At 39.6% G+C, this 16758-nt stretch overlaps 2 long non-coding RNA genes across 2 annotated transcripts; one reads left to right on the forward strand and one right to left on the reverse strand.

Moving 5' to 3' along the window:
* Positions 1-622: 622 nt before the first annotated feature.
* On the reverse strand, positions 623-1945 carry LOC133736288 (uncharacterized). The gene is made up of 3 exons (XR_009859491.1): positions 1833-1945; positions 1503-1593; positions 623-1355 (listed from the first exon to the last, which is right to left on the reverse strand). It is a non-coding gene; the product is annotated as an uncharacterized LOC133736288 (long non-coding RNA).
* Positions 1946-7285: 5340 nt separating this feature from the next.
* LOC133740162 (uncharacterized) lies at positions 7286-9248 on the forward strand. Its single transcript, XR_009861050.1, has 2 exons — positions 7286-8392; positions 9166-9248. It is a non-coding gene; the product is annotated as an uncharacterized LOC133740162 (long non-coding RNA).
* The last annotated feature ends 7510 nt before the right edge of the window (positions 9249-16758 follow it).

Genomic DNA, 16758 nt, shown 5'->3' on the forward strand with positions numbered 1-16758 from the left:
TTTATCACCAGAAATGCAGGTTGTGGAGAGAAATGCTTAAAAAAGAAAATAGAATAGTTTGTAATTCTGATTTATTTTTCTTTGCTAAGCAATTGAAGACATTTCATGATCAGTTTAGATCATGTTCTATGATCAACATGAGTTGCATCCCGTATGAAGGCTAACAGGACCTCACAAACTTACTCAACATGTGCTCAATATATAACGTTATAAACACAAACAACGTAATTGGCTTATATGAGTTCCATTCACTCAACCCTTCAACAAAGGCCGCCGTTCATGGCAGTGAAATAAACAACCACTGAACATATACAACTAACAAATAAAATAACCACAACCGGCTACAAATTCCAAATGCTCAAACCCCCTCAAGTAATATTCAAACCCAAGTGAATAGCGGAAAACTATGCCAGCCGTCAGTTTTTGTAACGGAGCTAACGGCTCCAGGTATCAATATTCGGTCGGGGTTAGAACCTCAGGTACCGTTATGATATTTTCTCAATGTGAGGTACAAAATTTTAGAATTGGCCGAACGTCAGGTACTGTACAAACGATTTTCCCTAAAATTAGGATTCAAAAGACTATGGTCCTAAACCATAAATCCTAAAGCCCTTGTTTTAAGAGAAGGTTTCCTCTGCGCACAAGATGGAGGATATTTGAAAATTATGCTAAAATGGAAAGTGGATGCAGCATTCCTTGGCATCTGAAGATGATCATACTTGACATCAACTCTCTTGTTTGAAGAGATCTCGTTTTCTCACATCTCCGGCATGGGGTCTTCCACTTTCGACCTAGAATTTGTTGCCCTATACCCATAGTCCAATTTACTAGGATGTACAATTGAATTCCAAAGCAAACTGATTCTTCCAGCAGAACTTGGATGTTATGTTAGAACAACTTCCAGTCTACTCTACACTGAACAGAGCTAAACCAAAGACTAGGGGCAGTAATAATTCCTTTTTCTCTGTTTCCGTTGGTAAATTCTTTAGTTTAAGTCATTTTTTGCTCGAGTATGACCACATATTCTCTTGGCCAAAGCTAACTCTGAGCTTCCAATGCAACAACATTAATAGGTGTATCTTAACTAATACAGGTCGTTGCTTTTATATTCGCTTAGCTATTGGGGTTTAGGCCCTATACCAACTGCCCACTTCTTAAAAAGAAAACACCAAATGTGGTACATGGCCTACGTATAAAGGGAAAGAGACCTTGACATTGATTTATTGTAATGAGTTCCAGATTGGTACAATATTTTGTAGACAACTATGCCTTTTAAGAAACACTGCTGCCTGGTAAATTTCACCATTGCTGTGTTACTGTCTTGATCTGGGTGAAAAAGTTGACACCTGCCTTGCCTGTAGTTAAATAACAAACTCTATAATTAATACCTCAAAGGAATTATTTACAATCAGCTTTTAACAAATAACTACAATGATATAGCAAAATAGATCGCTACTATCACCAAACATAAAGTCAAGTAACTGGTAAAAGATAGGTAATACCATAGAAGTTCAAATCCCCTACGAAGGATGCCTTGTTGCTGGTAAAAGAGAAAAAGGGCAAGGGAACTGGAATAGGAACGTTGATACCAACCTGTTTCATACTCAAAATAAGTTAGAAATTGATATAAAATGTATTAACTTTTCTTAACGGGTTGTACTTATTAAGTTGACCATCACAATTCATCAGTAATATAGGTAGAAGGGAAACTGTAAACACTGCCCAGCAGAGCTAAGAAAAATTTGTGATATAGTTTCTTGTTTGAACTTTCTATCAGTCCAATAATTATTCTTGCAAATTCAGCTACATAAGATGCTCAAAAACGTGATTACCTGCCCAGCCTCAATCTCTGTCTGAAATTTCCGTGCAGCAACCCCAGATGTAGTAAATATAGAAGAGCCATTGCCATATCTGTTTCAAAAAAAAAAAAAAAAAGTACAACAATGAACCCCACAGAATACTTGGGAAATTGTTCTATTAAGAATATATTGATATCCAGGTTCATAATTATGAAATATGGACTTGGAGGATACTTCAGTGTTAACGTTAGTGATCCGTGGGATCTCTAGTTAGCTTTAGAGAAAGAGAGAGAGAGAGAGATTGACACGAGATGTATAGTGGTTCGTTTCCCGCCTTAGCGGGAAACTACGTCCACTTGAATGTTTAACTAGTGTGTTGAGCCTTGCGGCCCAAAGGGTGATTACAAAGTATGTAATGGGATGTGTTCAGTTGTGGGAGGAGGCATTCCTTTTATAGGTGAAGGAAGCCATCTCCTTTACATGATTTTCGATGTGGGACAAGCAACCACCATTTCTAGTCTAAAAAGCATAGTTGTGAGGGCATGTTGGCAAGGTCGGAAAGGTGGCTTCCCGGCGACGGATTTGCCACTTCCGGATACCGTAGCGTAGCTTGAACATAGGGCTACAAGATGCAAGTAGCGGTTGGGCCTCATCATGGCTTGTGGGTGTCCCAAAGAGGGTGTTAATTATGCTTGGTGAGATAGCAAACTAGTGATGCTAGTAGGTATCTACAAGTCCCCGAAGTCCCCAAGTAAGAGGAGCTTCTTGGTTGGGGAGTTATACACATGATGTCACCAAGCATAAGTAACCGGGCGGTACGGAGCCCCTACAAGTCCCCCGAACTCCGTAAGCAAGAAGAGACTCGTTAACCTGCACAACAAAGACAAAAAAAAACAGGTATATGTAGAATGCTCGTTGCATTGGGCAAAAAATGTGAGTTGCATTGATATGCGTTGGCATATACGAGTGTATGAGGTGCGTGATACATGGTCGTATGAGCATATGAATTGCATATGATAAATGTGTGACGCGCGCAAGGAGACGAACGAGGTCGAGTTTGACGGGGTTACGCTAGTGAGATGTAAGTTGCATGAGCGCTGCGAAGGTAAGCGTTTGTAATTAGTGAATGATGAATACGTGAACGCTTGTGTTTGCTTGGTTGTCGCTCGTATTAATGGAACGCGAAAAGAATTCAATTTGTCGTAAGTGACAAATGGTAGAAGAATTCAATGTTCCATTAACGTGTGGTGTGTCGAGTAGACATGAGTGTAAAGCTCGAGGACTGCCGGGAAGGCATGAGCGGAAAGCTTGTGAGCGGGAAACTCGGGGTTGCCGGGAAGGCATGAGCGGGAAGCTCGTGGGTTGCCAGGAAGGCATGAGCGGAAGCTCGTGGGTTGCCGGGAAGGCATGAGCGGGAAGCTCGTGGGTTGCCGGGAAGGCATGAGCGGAAACTCAATGGTTGCCGGGAAGGCATGAGCGGGAAACTCAATGTTTGCCGGGAAGGCATGAGCGGGAAGCTCGTGGGTTGCCGGGAAGGCATGAGCGGGAAGCTCGTGGGTTGCCGGGAAGGCATGAGCGGGAAGCTCGTGGGTTGCCGGGAAGGCATGAGCGGGAAGCTCAAGGGTTGCCGGGAAGGCATGAGCGGAAGCTCAAGGGTTGTCGGGAAGGCAGGAGCGGGAAGCTCAATGGTTGTCGGGAAGGCATGAGCGGGAAGCTCGTGGGTTGCCGGGAAGGCATGAGCAGGAAGCTCAAGGGTTGCCGGGAAGGCATGAGCGGGAAGCTCGTGGGTTGCCGGGAAGGCATGAGCGGGAAACTCAATGGTTACCGGGAAGGCATGAGCGGGAAGCTCGTGGGTTGCCGGGAAGGCATGAGCGGGAAGCTCGTGGGTTGCCGGGAAGGCATGAGCGGGAAGCTCGTGGGTTGCCGGGAAGGCATGAGCAGAAGCTCAAGGGTTGCCGGGAAGGCATGAGCGGGAACAATGGTTGTCGGGAAGGCATGAGCGGGAAGCTCGTGGGTTGCCGGGAAGGCATGAGCAGGAAGCTCAAGGGTTGCCGGGAAGGCATGAGCCGAAGCTCAAGGGTTGCCGCGAAGGCGTGAGCGGGAAGCTCATGGGTTGCCTGGGAAGGCATGAGCGGGAAGCTCGTGAGCGGAATGACAAGACCCGCCCCGAATTTCACCCTGAAATCCGAAGTGGCCCTGCGGGGCCCACCTTAGAAGAAATTCTACCAAAAATTTGGCAGAACTTCCCCTAAAATGGACAACCCAAAACCTGTAGAAAGAGAATTCACACTTCTAAATCACCCATCCTTATGCTCCTGGAGTCACCCTGCTCCCCAAATCAACATTCCCCAACTCGCAAAACACAAAACTCAACTTAACAATACAAATCCCAAAGGTTATCAGAGCAATACTAATTCACAAGGAAATAAAAAAAGTAGAGTAAATGATCAAGGGATCCTACAATGCGGAAGTGGTGACAATTATGCCTCAAATGTCATGTACGCCCGACCTCCACTAATTCGCCTGCAAACTGGGCATTTGAAACCGAAGGGCCCAGGGGAAAGTACATAAAAACGTTAGCGTGAGTGGACAAAAATAAATAATTTAATATGAATAAAACAAAATAAAACTTCATACTTTCCCACATTTTTCGATATATAAAATCCGGATGCATGCAACATTTATAGAACACTTAAGAAAATAATCCGAAAAACGTTGAACTCCAGAAAACCGACTAGCCCCGCTAGTCAAAACAACAAAGTAAAAGATTGAAATTTCAATACTCGAAAATATAAGTCCAGCCCCGCTGGTTAAGAAAACTCAGACTAGTCCCCGCTAGTCAAAAATAGTATAAGTAGGGGAAGATGATAGCCATACGAATAAGCCACTCAGGCTTGGTTGGGTGATAGCCTCCCAGGCTAAAGAACTCCCATAACTCCCGTAATATACCCTTACGCCACTAAGTGTAGCGATAGGATACTGGGCTACAGAATTACTGTCACAGAGACAGTAACCTGCGCCACAAAGGCGGAAGGGCTACGGTGATCCCATCACCGCGCCACAAAGGCGGAAAATCAATGCTAGCATGATAAAATCACCCCTCAGTATGGCACAGGGAAACATAACCGAAAATCCAGTAAATCCAAAATACATAAAACTTCCCCCAACTCTCGCAAATGAATTTCCAACGACGTGTCCCACACGCCAAGAATATCTCAAATCAATAGCAAAAATGCGAGAAATAATAAAAAATCATAATCTCCATAATTCGAAACAAAACCAATTCCAAAATCATCATCAAGGCATTCCCAATGCCAAAATCCGAAAGTCAATAAATAAATAAGAAAGATCAATAAATTAACGGCGTGTCCCACACCAAAAATAAACTCATATTCAAAAAATAAATAAGAAATAATTCCATCGAAATCCCATTTCGAAAATCTTTCAGAAATCTCAAATCGATGAATGAAATTAAATATGAAACTCCGGAAATCAATATAAATCACAAACTCGAATCCGAGCATAACGAATTAATATCCGAAATTCATGACCGAGGTAAATCATAATCCATCTCAGAAAATCATTATTGAAAGCCAATCCAGGAGATAAACCAATAATCAAATTCCGGAAACAAATAATATGCTTGAAAAGTAATATGATAATTAAATAAAGAATTAATTCAAGAAATAAACGCATGCATCAATTACTTAAAAACAAAAGTCCACTCACAGTACTATTCCGACGATCACGTATACGAGTTCCTTCATCGAGCCAGGGCTCGGTACGACATCCTGTACACGATTATATTCCGTGAATAATTATTCAACAATTTAATATAATTCCTAAACTCAATTCCTCATAATTTACATCTCCCATTCTCCTCGGATTCAGCCCAAATTATACCACTAATACCAATTCGCTAATTTAAAGGTTCCAAAGCAGAACCGAGAGATATCCGACGGTCGGATTCTCGTAATTCGATAATCGAAACCCTAAACTTCAAAAATTCATAATTAATTCCAAGTTTCTCCAAAAATCACCAAACTTCACATACAAGCTCTACAACATTTATAGAATTTAATGGGCTAAAAACTGGAATTAAAACACTGCCCTACACGCCTCCACGCGCCACCAACAGTGGCGGCGCGTGGGCCCCACGCGCCGGCGGCCACCACCTCCGATGGCCACCAAATTTGGACAGTAGCATCTACTCAACACACCCAACCATTCATTCAACTACAACAAGTTCCAATTTTACCTGAAAGAGCTCCAATTCGGCCGATGAACACAAGCCCAGAAATTTCTCAAGAACCCTAAAATTTCAATTCATCAATTCGACTTCTACACAACAAATCGTGACACAAGGCCATAGGGGAAATGATCAGTGATGAAAACCGAACCTTCGATGCCAATTTCGTGGCCGGAAACGGCCGGAATCGCCGGAAATCGATGAAAGTTCCGATCGGCTACAGTAACCTTCACAGCTCAATTCCGAGCTCCACCGGTCGAGCCACCGCCAAACACCACCCCAGGCGTGACAAGGAGGAGGAGGCGAACCTGCCGGTGCCCGGATTCCGTCGTGGGTCGGCCGGAGAAGGAAGAAACCGGAGGGAGAAGAAATCGGGCCGAAGAGGAAGAAAATGTCGGGGGAGAAGAGAGAGAAAAGGCCGGGTAAGTTTCCAAAAATGGAAACTTACCACAGTAACTTGGCTATTTATAGAAACTTACCATGAACAGTAACCGTAAACAGTAACTTTACTATTTCGCTTATAACTATCGCATACGAGCTCCGATTTTTTACGAACCACATATGCACGCGCTCGGTTTAACGTCCTCTACAACTTCCATGAAGAAACTTTTCTCAAATTTTGACCCGAACAAAAAGTCAACTTTTAGGGCCACTAAAGGTACTAAACCGAAAGTAAAAGTGAAAGTAAAGGTCGTTTACCGTCCAAATGACTAGTAAACGGGTGAATTTGGGTTCGGGACGTTACACGGAAGGTCGAGGGTGCCGCGAAGGCGTGAGCGGTAAGCTCGTGAGCGGAAGCTCAAGGGTGCCGCGAAGGCGTGAGCGGGAAGCTCGTGAGCGGAAGCTCAAGGGTTCCGCGAAGGCGTGAGCGGTAAGCTCGTGAGCGGAAGCTCAAGGGTGCCGCGAAGGCGTGAGCGGGAAGCTCATGAGCGGAAGCTCGGGGGTGCCACGAAGGCACTAGGGCGAAAGCTCGGCGGTGTCGCTGAGGCACGAGCGTGAAAGCCTGGCGGTGCCGCTGAGGCACGAGCGCGAGAGGCTGGCGGTGCCGCTGAGGCACGAGCGCGAAAGCTCAAAGGTTGCCGCTAAGGCACAAGCGCGAAAAGCTCAAAGGTTGCCGCTGAGACACGAGCGCGAAAAGCTCAGCGGTGTAGCTAATGCACGAGCGCGAAAAGCTCAGCGGTGTAGCTAATGCACGAGCGCAAAAGCCGGGCGGTGCCGCTGAGGCATGATAGGAGCATTTTAATGTGGTATTTTAATAGTTAATTCCTCACATTTTGCTTAGTTAATTCCTTAACGAATCGATTTTTAACTTAATTTCTATTTTTTTAGGTACATTGGAGTAGATGATGATGAAATGAGCATTAGGTCCATAATTACCTATAAATGATGGAGAAAAATGAAAATGTACTAAAAGGTCAATTTTACACATTTTCCTACTCCGGCTAGGAGAAACCAAGCCAAGCAAGGAAGAAGGAGCGGCCGCCTGACCAAATGAACTCCAAATGAGCTGAAACTTTCCAGATCCATTCTAGACATCCTAAGGATCGTTTCTTATGAAGAGTGCCAGAGCTAGAATTGAGCGGAAGGCCTTCAAACAGTCAGCCCAATTTCCTGCAGAAGCAAAACTGGAAAACTGGACCTGTAAGAGGTCCAGCAGCATTTTCGGCCCAACCACATGGAATAAAAATATAAAATTTTACCAGGGTGATCTACACTCATAATGGAACATTTTTTATGAAGAGGTCATAGTGAAATTGGGAATGCTTGTTGGAGAAATAATTGAAGGAATAAAGGGGCAGAAACTGATCTAAAAACAGCTCAACACCACATGTTCAAGTTTCCTACCCACATGAAGAAAGCTAGATGCTTTTCTCTTTTTCCTTGGATATATTTTTCTGCTCCAATAGATCATCATCACTTCCATACTTCTACACCTTCATGCCTTGCTTTCATTTCATCATTACTCCATCTTTTCCATATTTTACAAACCACTTTCATTATTTTTCTTCCATTTATCATTTCACTCTTCTTTTTCTTCCCTATATAAACACCTTCTCCTCTCACTCTAAAGAACATTCCTTCATCCATTCCATCTTCTTGTCTCACCATTTCCTTTCCATTTTCCCAAAGATTCCTTCATCCATTTCATCTTCTTTGTCTCTCCATTTCCATTCCATTTTTCTCTCCATTCTCTAGTTGCAAAATTCTGCGTTTTCAAGTAAGAAGAAGAAGAAGAAGAAGGAGCCGGGAATATCATATCCTCCATCGTCCACCTTGAAGGCTTGCTTCCAAGATTCAAGATTTCAACGTTTCAAGCACTCCATCTCCATCTCCAACTCACGGTGTAATTCATTCTTTTTCCTTATTTAATTTCGTAGGAATTTGTTTCTAGTTAACAATAACATTAAGGGCAAAGTTTAAGCCCAATTTCTATGTTTGAATAAAAAATTGTGATTTCTTTATGTTGATTTTTATGTTGCTTATGTGAGATTGCTTAATTGATTTTGGATTATGGAAAACTTTTATATGTATGTGTTCTTTGATGGCCAACTTAGGATATATGCATGTAATTGGTGCTAGATTTAAGTAGTAAAGGCTTTGGACAAAAGTCGAAATCAATTAAGGAGGATTGCAAATAGATGGACTTTTTCATACTAGGTTGTGCACTTTGGTTGACATCCTTTCTTTGTTCTTCATGCATTGAATGTGTTCTTGATTAGCTAGTTTTCTAGACTATGATTGCATGTTCAATAGGTTTAATTTAGGTGCTTTCACTTAGATTAAATATTCAAGGAAAGTAAAATATGGGAAATCATTTGCTTCGAATGTTTCACATGGTCAACTTATTTCTCATGACATAGATAATCAACTATAGGAATTGTAATTGGATTTCATTCATATGATTGTAGTTTTGATCTTTGTTTCTTGTGTTCCACCCTTGTATATGTATTTTTACACTTTCTTTATTTCATTTAATTTTAATTCCAATTCTATAATCTCAAAACCCCCCCCTTTTTATATTAACTTGTATATATTTTTATTCTTTATTTTATTTTTGTACATAATACTTTTTACTTTATTATTTTAATTCTTTATTTGTTTTTTTGACAATGACAGGTGTACCCTCAATCCCCGGAATAGAACGATCCCTATTTGCTTATACTACTAACGATGTTTTCAGGGTTAAATTATGCGCTTGCTTTGAGCGTGTCAATTTTTGGCGCCGTTGCCGGGGAATTGAAAAATCACTTGTTTTTGTTTATAATTGTTGTATATAAACTGTTTGATACTTAGTTTAAATTAACTAGGTTGTTTTTTTTTATTGTTGAATACGAGTTTAATTGTGAGTTGTAAATTAAAGAAGGAATAGGTGAAGTCGTGTTTATTAATATTGGCCTAAACCCCTTATTGGTACCTAGTTCAGGTCCCTTAAGGTTGAGGGCGGCCTTTATTAACATTCATTGAACTGTCTAACACACTTAGGACCTTTTACATCCTAGTAAGAATATCCTATGTGAGATGGTGTCTAGGAAGGGGATAACGTTCATGACGGGTTTTTGAATCCAGAAGTGCTTATAAATGGGCTTAGCTCATGCCAAAATGGATTTTTCCTCTCGTGTTCACCCTCCCCTACCTGGCCATTTCAGTAAGGTTGCCCAACGGATGTAGGAGGGACTTTGTGTCTAGACGACTATACTTGGGCCGCACGTCCACTTGATTTACCGCTTGGAATTATATTTGATATCAATAATGTTTATAACAAAAGAAATACTTGTGCATACTCTTTACGTGTAAATTATTTTGTTGTTTCACACTTTATACTTGTAAAAATACTTTTTACGTTTTATACTCACTTGTGTACTTAACTTGTGTCATATGTACAAAATACTTGTTAATTATACTTGTAGTTTGTAATTCATAGTTACTTGTTTATTTTTTTTTTGTATTTCTTTGTTAATATTAAGTTACTAACTTTATTTAATGTAGGTACCGTCTGGCTGCAAGACGTAAAATACAAGCGCTGCTTGGGAGGCAACCCAATTCAGAATATAATCAGATTTGCTTTCTCTTCCCCTTTTACTCCTCCATTTTCTTTTTGTTTTAGTAGTTATTTTCGTAAATTCCATCCCTATATGCTTACTTATTTCATTGCATGCTTTTAATTGATTACATAGAGGATAATGCAATATTTAAGTGTGGGGGAAGGGATTTATATTTTTGTCTTTCATTTTGAATCCTATAAATATTTTTGTCTTTCATTTTGTGTCCTATAAATATTTTTGAGTCCTATATTTTTTTTAAAAAAATAATAATAATAATAATAAAAAATAATAAAAAAAAAATAAAAAATAAAATAAAATAAAATGCATTCATTCAGTCTTATTAAATTCAGCTTTTTACAAAAAAAAAAAAATAATAATAATAATAATAATAAAAAATTAAAAAAAATAATAAATAATAATAATAAAAAAATAAAAAAAATGCATTCATTTAGTCTTATTAATTTCAGCTATTTACAAAAAAAAAAAAAAAAAAAAAATAATAATAATAATAATAATAATAATAATAATAATAATAATAATAATACTCTATACTAAGCCATGTCTGCATCTCTGTAGGAGTTGAGGCTGAGCTCAAGGGAAATGTGAGAGCCACCGCCATAACCGCTACCTCCCTCGGAAGTAGTCTTCATGATGCCCAAGATGTCCTCACCATGCATGGGGAACAATGGAAGGGTTTCAATCTCCTGGTGATCTCCTCCTCGTTGTTGCAGGGATGTTTGTCCTCCTGTTGTGCCAAAAGAGTTGTACTGGTATTAGTGTTGAAGTGTGAGGAAGAATATGAAACAAAATTTAAATCAAGAAATCCTTCATTACCAGTAGAATCGGTGGAACCAAAGTTGAGATTAATGGATCTACCATCATCAGTAGAACTAGTGGACCCAAAATTGATGTCAATGGATCCACCAGCTGGCCCAAAATTGATGTCGATGGATCCACCAGCACCAGTAGAACCAGTGGACCCAAAATTGAGATCAATGGATCCACCAGTACCAGGAGAACTAGTTCCCATGGGCACTTGAGCAGCCTGATTGCACCTCTTCATCTGCTTCTCTCGAGCCCTGACATTCTGGAACCAAAAATAAATGTTCTTGCCCTCAACATGTCCATACTGGTTCAGCTGGAGACAGATCTCGTGAATATGCTCTGTAGTTGGGCGCGTAACTCCCTTGTCGTAGTAAAGATCCTTGAGGATCCTTATTTGATCTGGAGTAGGAACCCACCTGGCACGGCTTCGCCAGAAATCTGTGTTGGCACTACTCCCGGCTGCTTGGTTGTTTCCTCCATCCTCGATTTGTTGCTGGGTTTGTAGCTCCATCAGTTGCAGAGTTCGTGGTTCCATGGTGATGGGTTGAGGGGATGTGAAGATCGAAGAGTAAAGTTGTCGAGTGTTTGAAGGAGTTGTTGTTAAAGGGATTAAGGATGATGATGGTGTGTTGGAGATCTGAAAGTTCAGAGGAAAGATGGGATTGAATCAACTAGATGGGAGAGAAGATCAGAAGAGAAGGATTGAATCGAAGAAGAAATATTTTGAGTTTTGAAAGAAGAGGAAAGCTGAAGAGTTGGGAGAGAGGGGCTGGAACTCAGGAGAGATTTTCGTTCCTTTGGAGTGAACAGTTGCGCCCTCAGAATGCACCTATTTATAGAGCGAGGTGAGCAGATCTCCACCGTTGGATGGACGATTCCTGTGATTCATTCTACGCGTTGGATTAAAGTCGCCCTGAAACCCGGAAAAGTTGTTGGCGCGTGGAGAGCGTGTAAGGGGACCGAGGGAATCTCGAGGCGCTGTGGCAGACAGCTGTAGCCGAAAGCAGATTTGACTGCCGTAAATCACGGAAGGGATAAGCCGTGACACAAGTGGGCCGTACTTGGGCCTGTCTCGGATCAAGGCATCACTGTAGCTGTGGGTGGAGGCCTGATGGGCCGAGTTTCAGAAACAGTTTTGGACATGATGGGCCGAGTTTCTGAAACAGTTTTGGATGAGTTGGGCTGGGTTTCTGCAACAGTCTTGGATGTTTTGTGCCGAATTGTTGAAACAGTTGAAACAGTTGGTTTAAATAAAAGGATTGGTATGGATAATAACGTGAGCAGCTGTGCTCGAGTGGTTGAGTGTAAAGTTCGTGTACAAGAGGTCTGAGGTTCGAACCTCGCCTCTCGTTTATTTTTATTATGTTCGTTTATGACATAATAAGTATAAAATTTGTACACATTATATTAAGCACAGCTTGTGCTCCAGTGGTTGGGGACAAAGGTTTCGTGCAGCAGGTTAAGGTTTCGAACCTTGCCTCCCCCGTTTTTTTTTATTTATGTCACTCCATCAGAACCCTCCTCCGAAGGCTGAAACCAGCAAGAAGGCTGCCACTCGCCCGCATACCGCTCCTCCAAAGGAGTAAATGGAGGTACAAGTCTAGGCTGAAAGACTTTAAACATTAAGCGCTGCATGGGAGGCAACCCATTTCAACCGTAGCTGTGGAGGAGCCATCAACGCAGATTTGCTCTCTTAAACTCTATCTCCTCTATTACTATTTTCTGATTGTATCTTTATTATTTGCGTTTTTAGTTTTTAGTTTTTGTTTTTAGGTTTTCTTGAGTTAATCATTCCATTCACATGATAATTGTTCATTGCATGCTCTAACTTGTTTAACATTGAGGACAATGTATGATTTAAGTGTGGGGGGAAGGATTAATGCTTGTAGTTAGTTTTTGTCATAAAAAGAAAACAAAACAAAAAAATCGAAAAATGTCAGAAAAATAAAAAATTTCGTTGCTTTTGTTTTTGTTTTGAGTCTTAGGATGTCTTTCAACTGTCTGGGATGATTCTATATCTCTGAAATCATGACTAAAAGAGGATCACAACATTGAGATGATTTTAAACATGGTATTCTTTGGTTAATTGAGATATATGAAAAATGTGTGCCTTGTAGTGGATATGGATTGCATGACCTTGGTACAGAATATGAGCATGTTAAGATGAGTTGTGATTCATAAAGCCATGTGAGATAATTGAACCATGTCCCTTTTTCTTGGAGTGAAATGAAAAATATATTCTTAATTTCTTGGCGATGTTTTGATGATCTCATTATTCTTTCATCTTGATTGACTGCTTGCCATAGATTAAGTTTAATGGACTAGAGAATGCTAGAATTCGCTCTTGTGCTTGTTGAGACGTGATATCAATACATGGCCCTGATTCTGGAAGGGATAGAGGTTCTCTAGGAATTACCACCATTGCCAAATAAACTTGTGTCCCCATTTGTGCCCGTCGTGGGACCCCCCTAGATAAGCCCCTTTGAGCCTACATTAAGCATTTTCGTTCATCACCCTTAAAATCCTTAACCATGAAGCTTAGTATAGTTACAACCCTACCCTTTGTTCTAAGGACTTAGTGGAGCTATCTTTTGAGACATACTACATGGGTTTGGTGCTAAGGATGAAGATTGAGAAGAGGTGAAAGTTCAAGTGTGGGGATAGACTTGTCCATAAAGAAAAAGATATGTTGAAGCCGTGAAAAATGAAAAGAAAAGAGAAAAATTGTGTACGGCTAAAAAGAAAAAAAAAAAATATATATATGTTTATGGACTTTCATCCCCCATACTTAGTGATTTTGGAGTTTGCTTTGAATTGAAGGCCCACTACAGAAAAATTTGGCCTTTGTCCATTTCACTAGAGTTCAAGGGAAGTTTATATTGAAGATTGGGCCCAACATGAAGACATTTGGCCCTCTTATATTACCTCTATGGAGAAGTGACGTTTTTGCAATGCCTTGGTGAAATATTTCGAGATCTCTACATTCATATGAGCTCTACTAGGTTTTTAGGACACTTTGATAATCCTTACCTTTCATTTCTTTAAACCTTGAGCCTTAGCCCCATTACAACCTTTGAGAGGACCTTCTTGATCCTTAAGATGGGACAGCCTTTGATGTGGAGATGAGTTACAAGAGTTGAACCTATGGCTTGGGTCCATTCGTGCAAGTAGTTGATATCCTTCATGAGATCTTTTGAAAAAAATTATATTCACAAAGTGCTTTTCGTTTCTTATATATGTGAGCTATTTGACTGCCTTAAAATATGTTCTCTCACATATAAATGAGTGATTATAAGCTTTTAAGCATTGCCTTGATCTGAGAGAAGAAAAAGTGGATATACCTTGTGAGGATATGAATCATACTTGTCTGAAGCATGCTAAGCTAAACCCCAATCACCATTATTACAACCAAGTCCTACTTGTGTATGTGTGGATCATATGTTTTAATTAACTCTCGAATGCTTAACATTGATTCTTGGTTGAGTGCTAATCTTGGTGTTGTGAAAGTAAGAGATTTCTGAGACAATATGTTAAAGGGCAATAGAGGTCTTTGTGATGTCAACATCTTGGTCTTTGTCTTTGAATTTACTCTTTTATGTGTGACGTTTTTTTTTTTTTTTTTTTTTTTTTTTTTTTTTTTTTTTTTTTTTTTTTTTTTTTCTTTGTGTTTTGCTTTGTGTTTTACGTTTTTGGTTTCTTTGAGTCTTTGTGTTTTTGTTTCCATACTTAGTCATTTTTTTCGTTGGTTTCTTTGTTTTGTGTCATAGTCTTTTTGGTTTGTTAGTTTTTGATTTTGCTAAGGGACTAGCAAAAGCTAAGTGTGGGGGAATTTGATAGGAGCATTTTAATGTGGTATTTTAATAGTTAATTCCTCACATTTTGCTTAGTTAATTCCTTAACGAATCGATTTTTAACTTAATTTCTATTTTTTTAGGTACATTGGAGTAGATGATGATGAAATGAGCATTAGGTCCATAATTACCTATAAATGATGGAGAAAAATGGAAATGTACTAAAAGGTCAATTTTACACATTTTCCTACTCCGGCTAGGAGAAACCAAGCCAAGCAAGGAAGAAGGAGCGGCCGCCTGACCAAATGAACTCCAAATGAGCTGAAACTTTCCAGATCCATTCTAGACATCCTAAGGATCGTTTCTTATGAAGAGTGCCAGAGCTAGAATTGAGCGGAAGGCCTTCAAACAGTCAGCCCAATTTCCTGCAGAAGCAAAACTGGAAAACTGGACCTGTAAGAGGTCCAGCAGCATTTTCGGCCCAACCACATGGAATAAAAATATAAAATTTTACCAGGGTGATCTACACTCATAATGGAACATTTTTTATGAAGAGGTCATAGTGAAATTGGGAATGCTTGTTGGAGAAATAATTGAAGGAATAAAGGGGCAGAAACTGATCTAAAAACAGCTCAACACCACATGTTCAAGTTTCCTACCCACATGAAGAAAGCTAGATGCTTTTCTCTTTTTCCTTGGATATATTTTTCTGCTCCAATAGATCATCATCACTTCCATACTTCTACACCTTCATGCCTTGCTTTCATTTCATCATTACTCCATCTTTTCCATATTTTACAAACCACTTTCATTATTTTTTCTTCCATTTATCATTTCACTCTTCTTTTTCTTCCCTATATAAACACCTTCTCCTCTCACTCTAAAGAACATTCCTTCATCCATTCCATCTTCTTGTCTCACCATTTCCTTTCCATTTTCCCAAAGATTCCTTCATCCATTTCATCTTCTTTGTCTCTCCATTTCCATTCCATTTTTCTCTCCATTCTCTAGTTGCAAAATTCTGCGTTTTCAAGTAAGAAGAAGAAGAAGAAGAAGGAGCCGGGAATATCATATCCTCCATCGTCCACCTTGAAGGCTTGCTTCCAAGATTCAAGATTTCAACGTTTCAAGCACTCCATCTCCATCTCCAACTCACGGTGTAATTCATTCTTTTTCCTTATTTAATTTCGTAGGAATTTGTTTCTAGTTAACAATAACATTAAGGGCAAAGTTTAAGCCCAATTTCTATGTTTGAATAAAAAATTGTGATTTCTTTATGTTGATTTTTATGTTGCTTATGTGAGATTGCTTAATTGATTTTGGATTATGGAAAACTTTTATATGTATGTGTTCTTTGATGGCCAACTTAGGATATATGCATGTAATTGGTGCTAGATTTAAGTAGTAAAGGCTTTGGACAAAAGTCGAAATCAATTAAGGAGGATTGCAAATAGATGGACTTTTTCATACTAGGTTGTGCACTTTGGTTGACATCCTTTCTTTGTTCTTCATGCATTGAATGTGTTCTTGATTAGCTAGTTTTCTAGACTATGATTGCATGTTCAATAGGTTTAATTTAGGTGCTTTCACTTAGATTAAATATTCAAGGAAAGTAAAATATGGGAAATCATTTGCTTCGAATGTTTCACATGGTCAACTTATTTCTCATGACATAGATAATCAACTATAGGAATTGTAATTGGATTTCATTCATATGATTGTAGTTTTGATCTTTGTTTCTTGTGTTCCACCCTTGTATATGTATTTTTTACACTTTCTTTATTTCATTTAATTTTAATTCCAATTCTATAATCTCAAAACCCCCCCCTTTTTATATTAACTTGTATATATTTTTATTCTTTATTTTATTTTTGTACATAATACTTTTTACTTTATTATTTTAATTCTTTATTTGTTTTTTTGACAATGACAGGTGTACCCTCAATCCCCGGAATAGAACGATCCCTATTTGCTTATACTACTAACGATGTTTTCAGGGTTAAATTATGCGCTTGCTTTGAGCGTGTCAAGGCACGTGCTCGAAAGCCGGG

This window comes from Rosa rugosa, chromosome 3 (assembly GCF_958449725.1).
Source record: "Rosa rugosa chromosome 3, drRosRugo1.1, whole genome shotgun sequence".
Lineage (NCBI taxonomy): Eukaryota > Viridiplantae > Streptophyta > Magnoliopsida > Rosales > Rosaceae > Rosa > Rosa rugosa.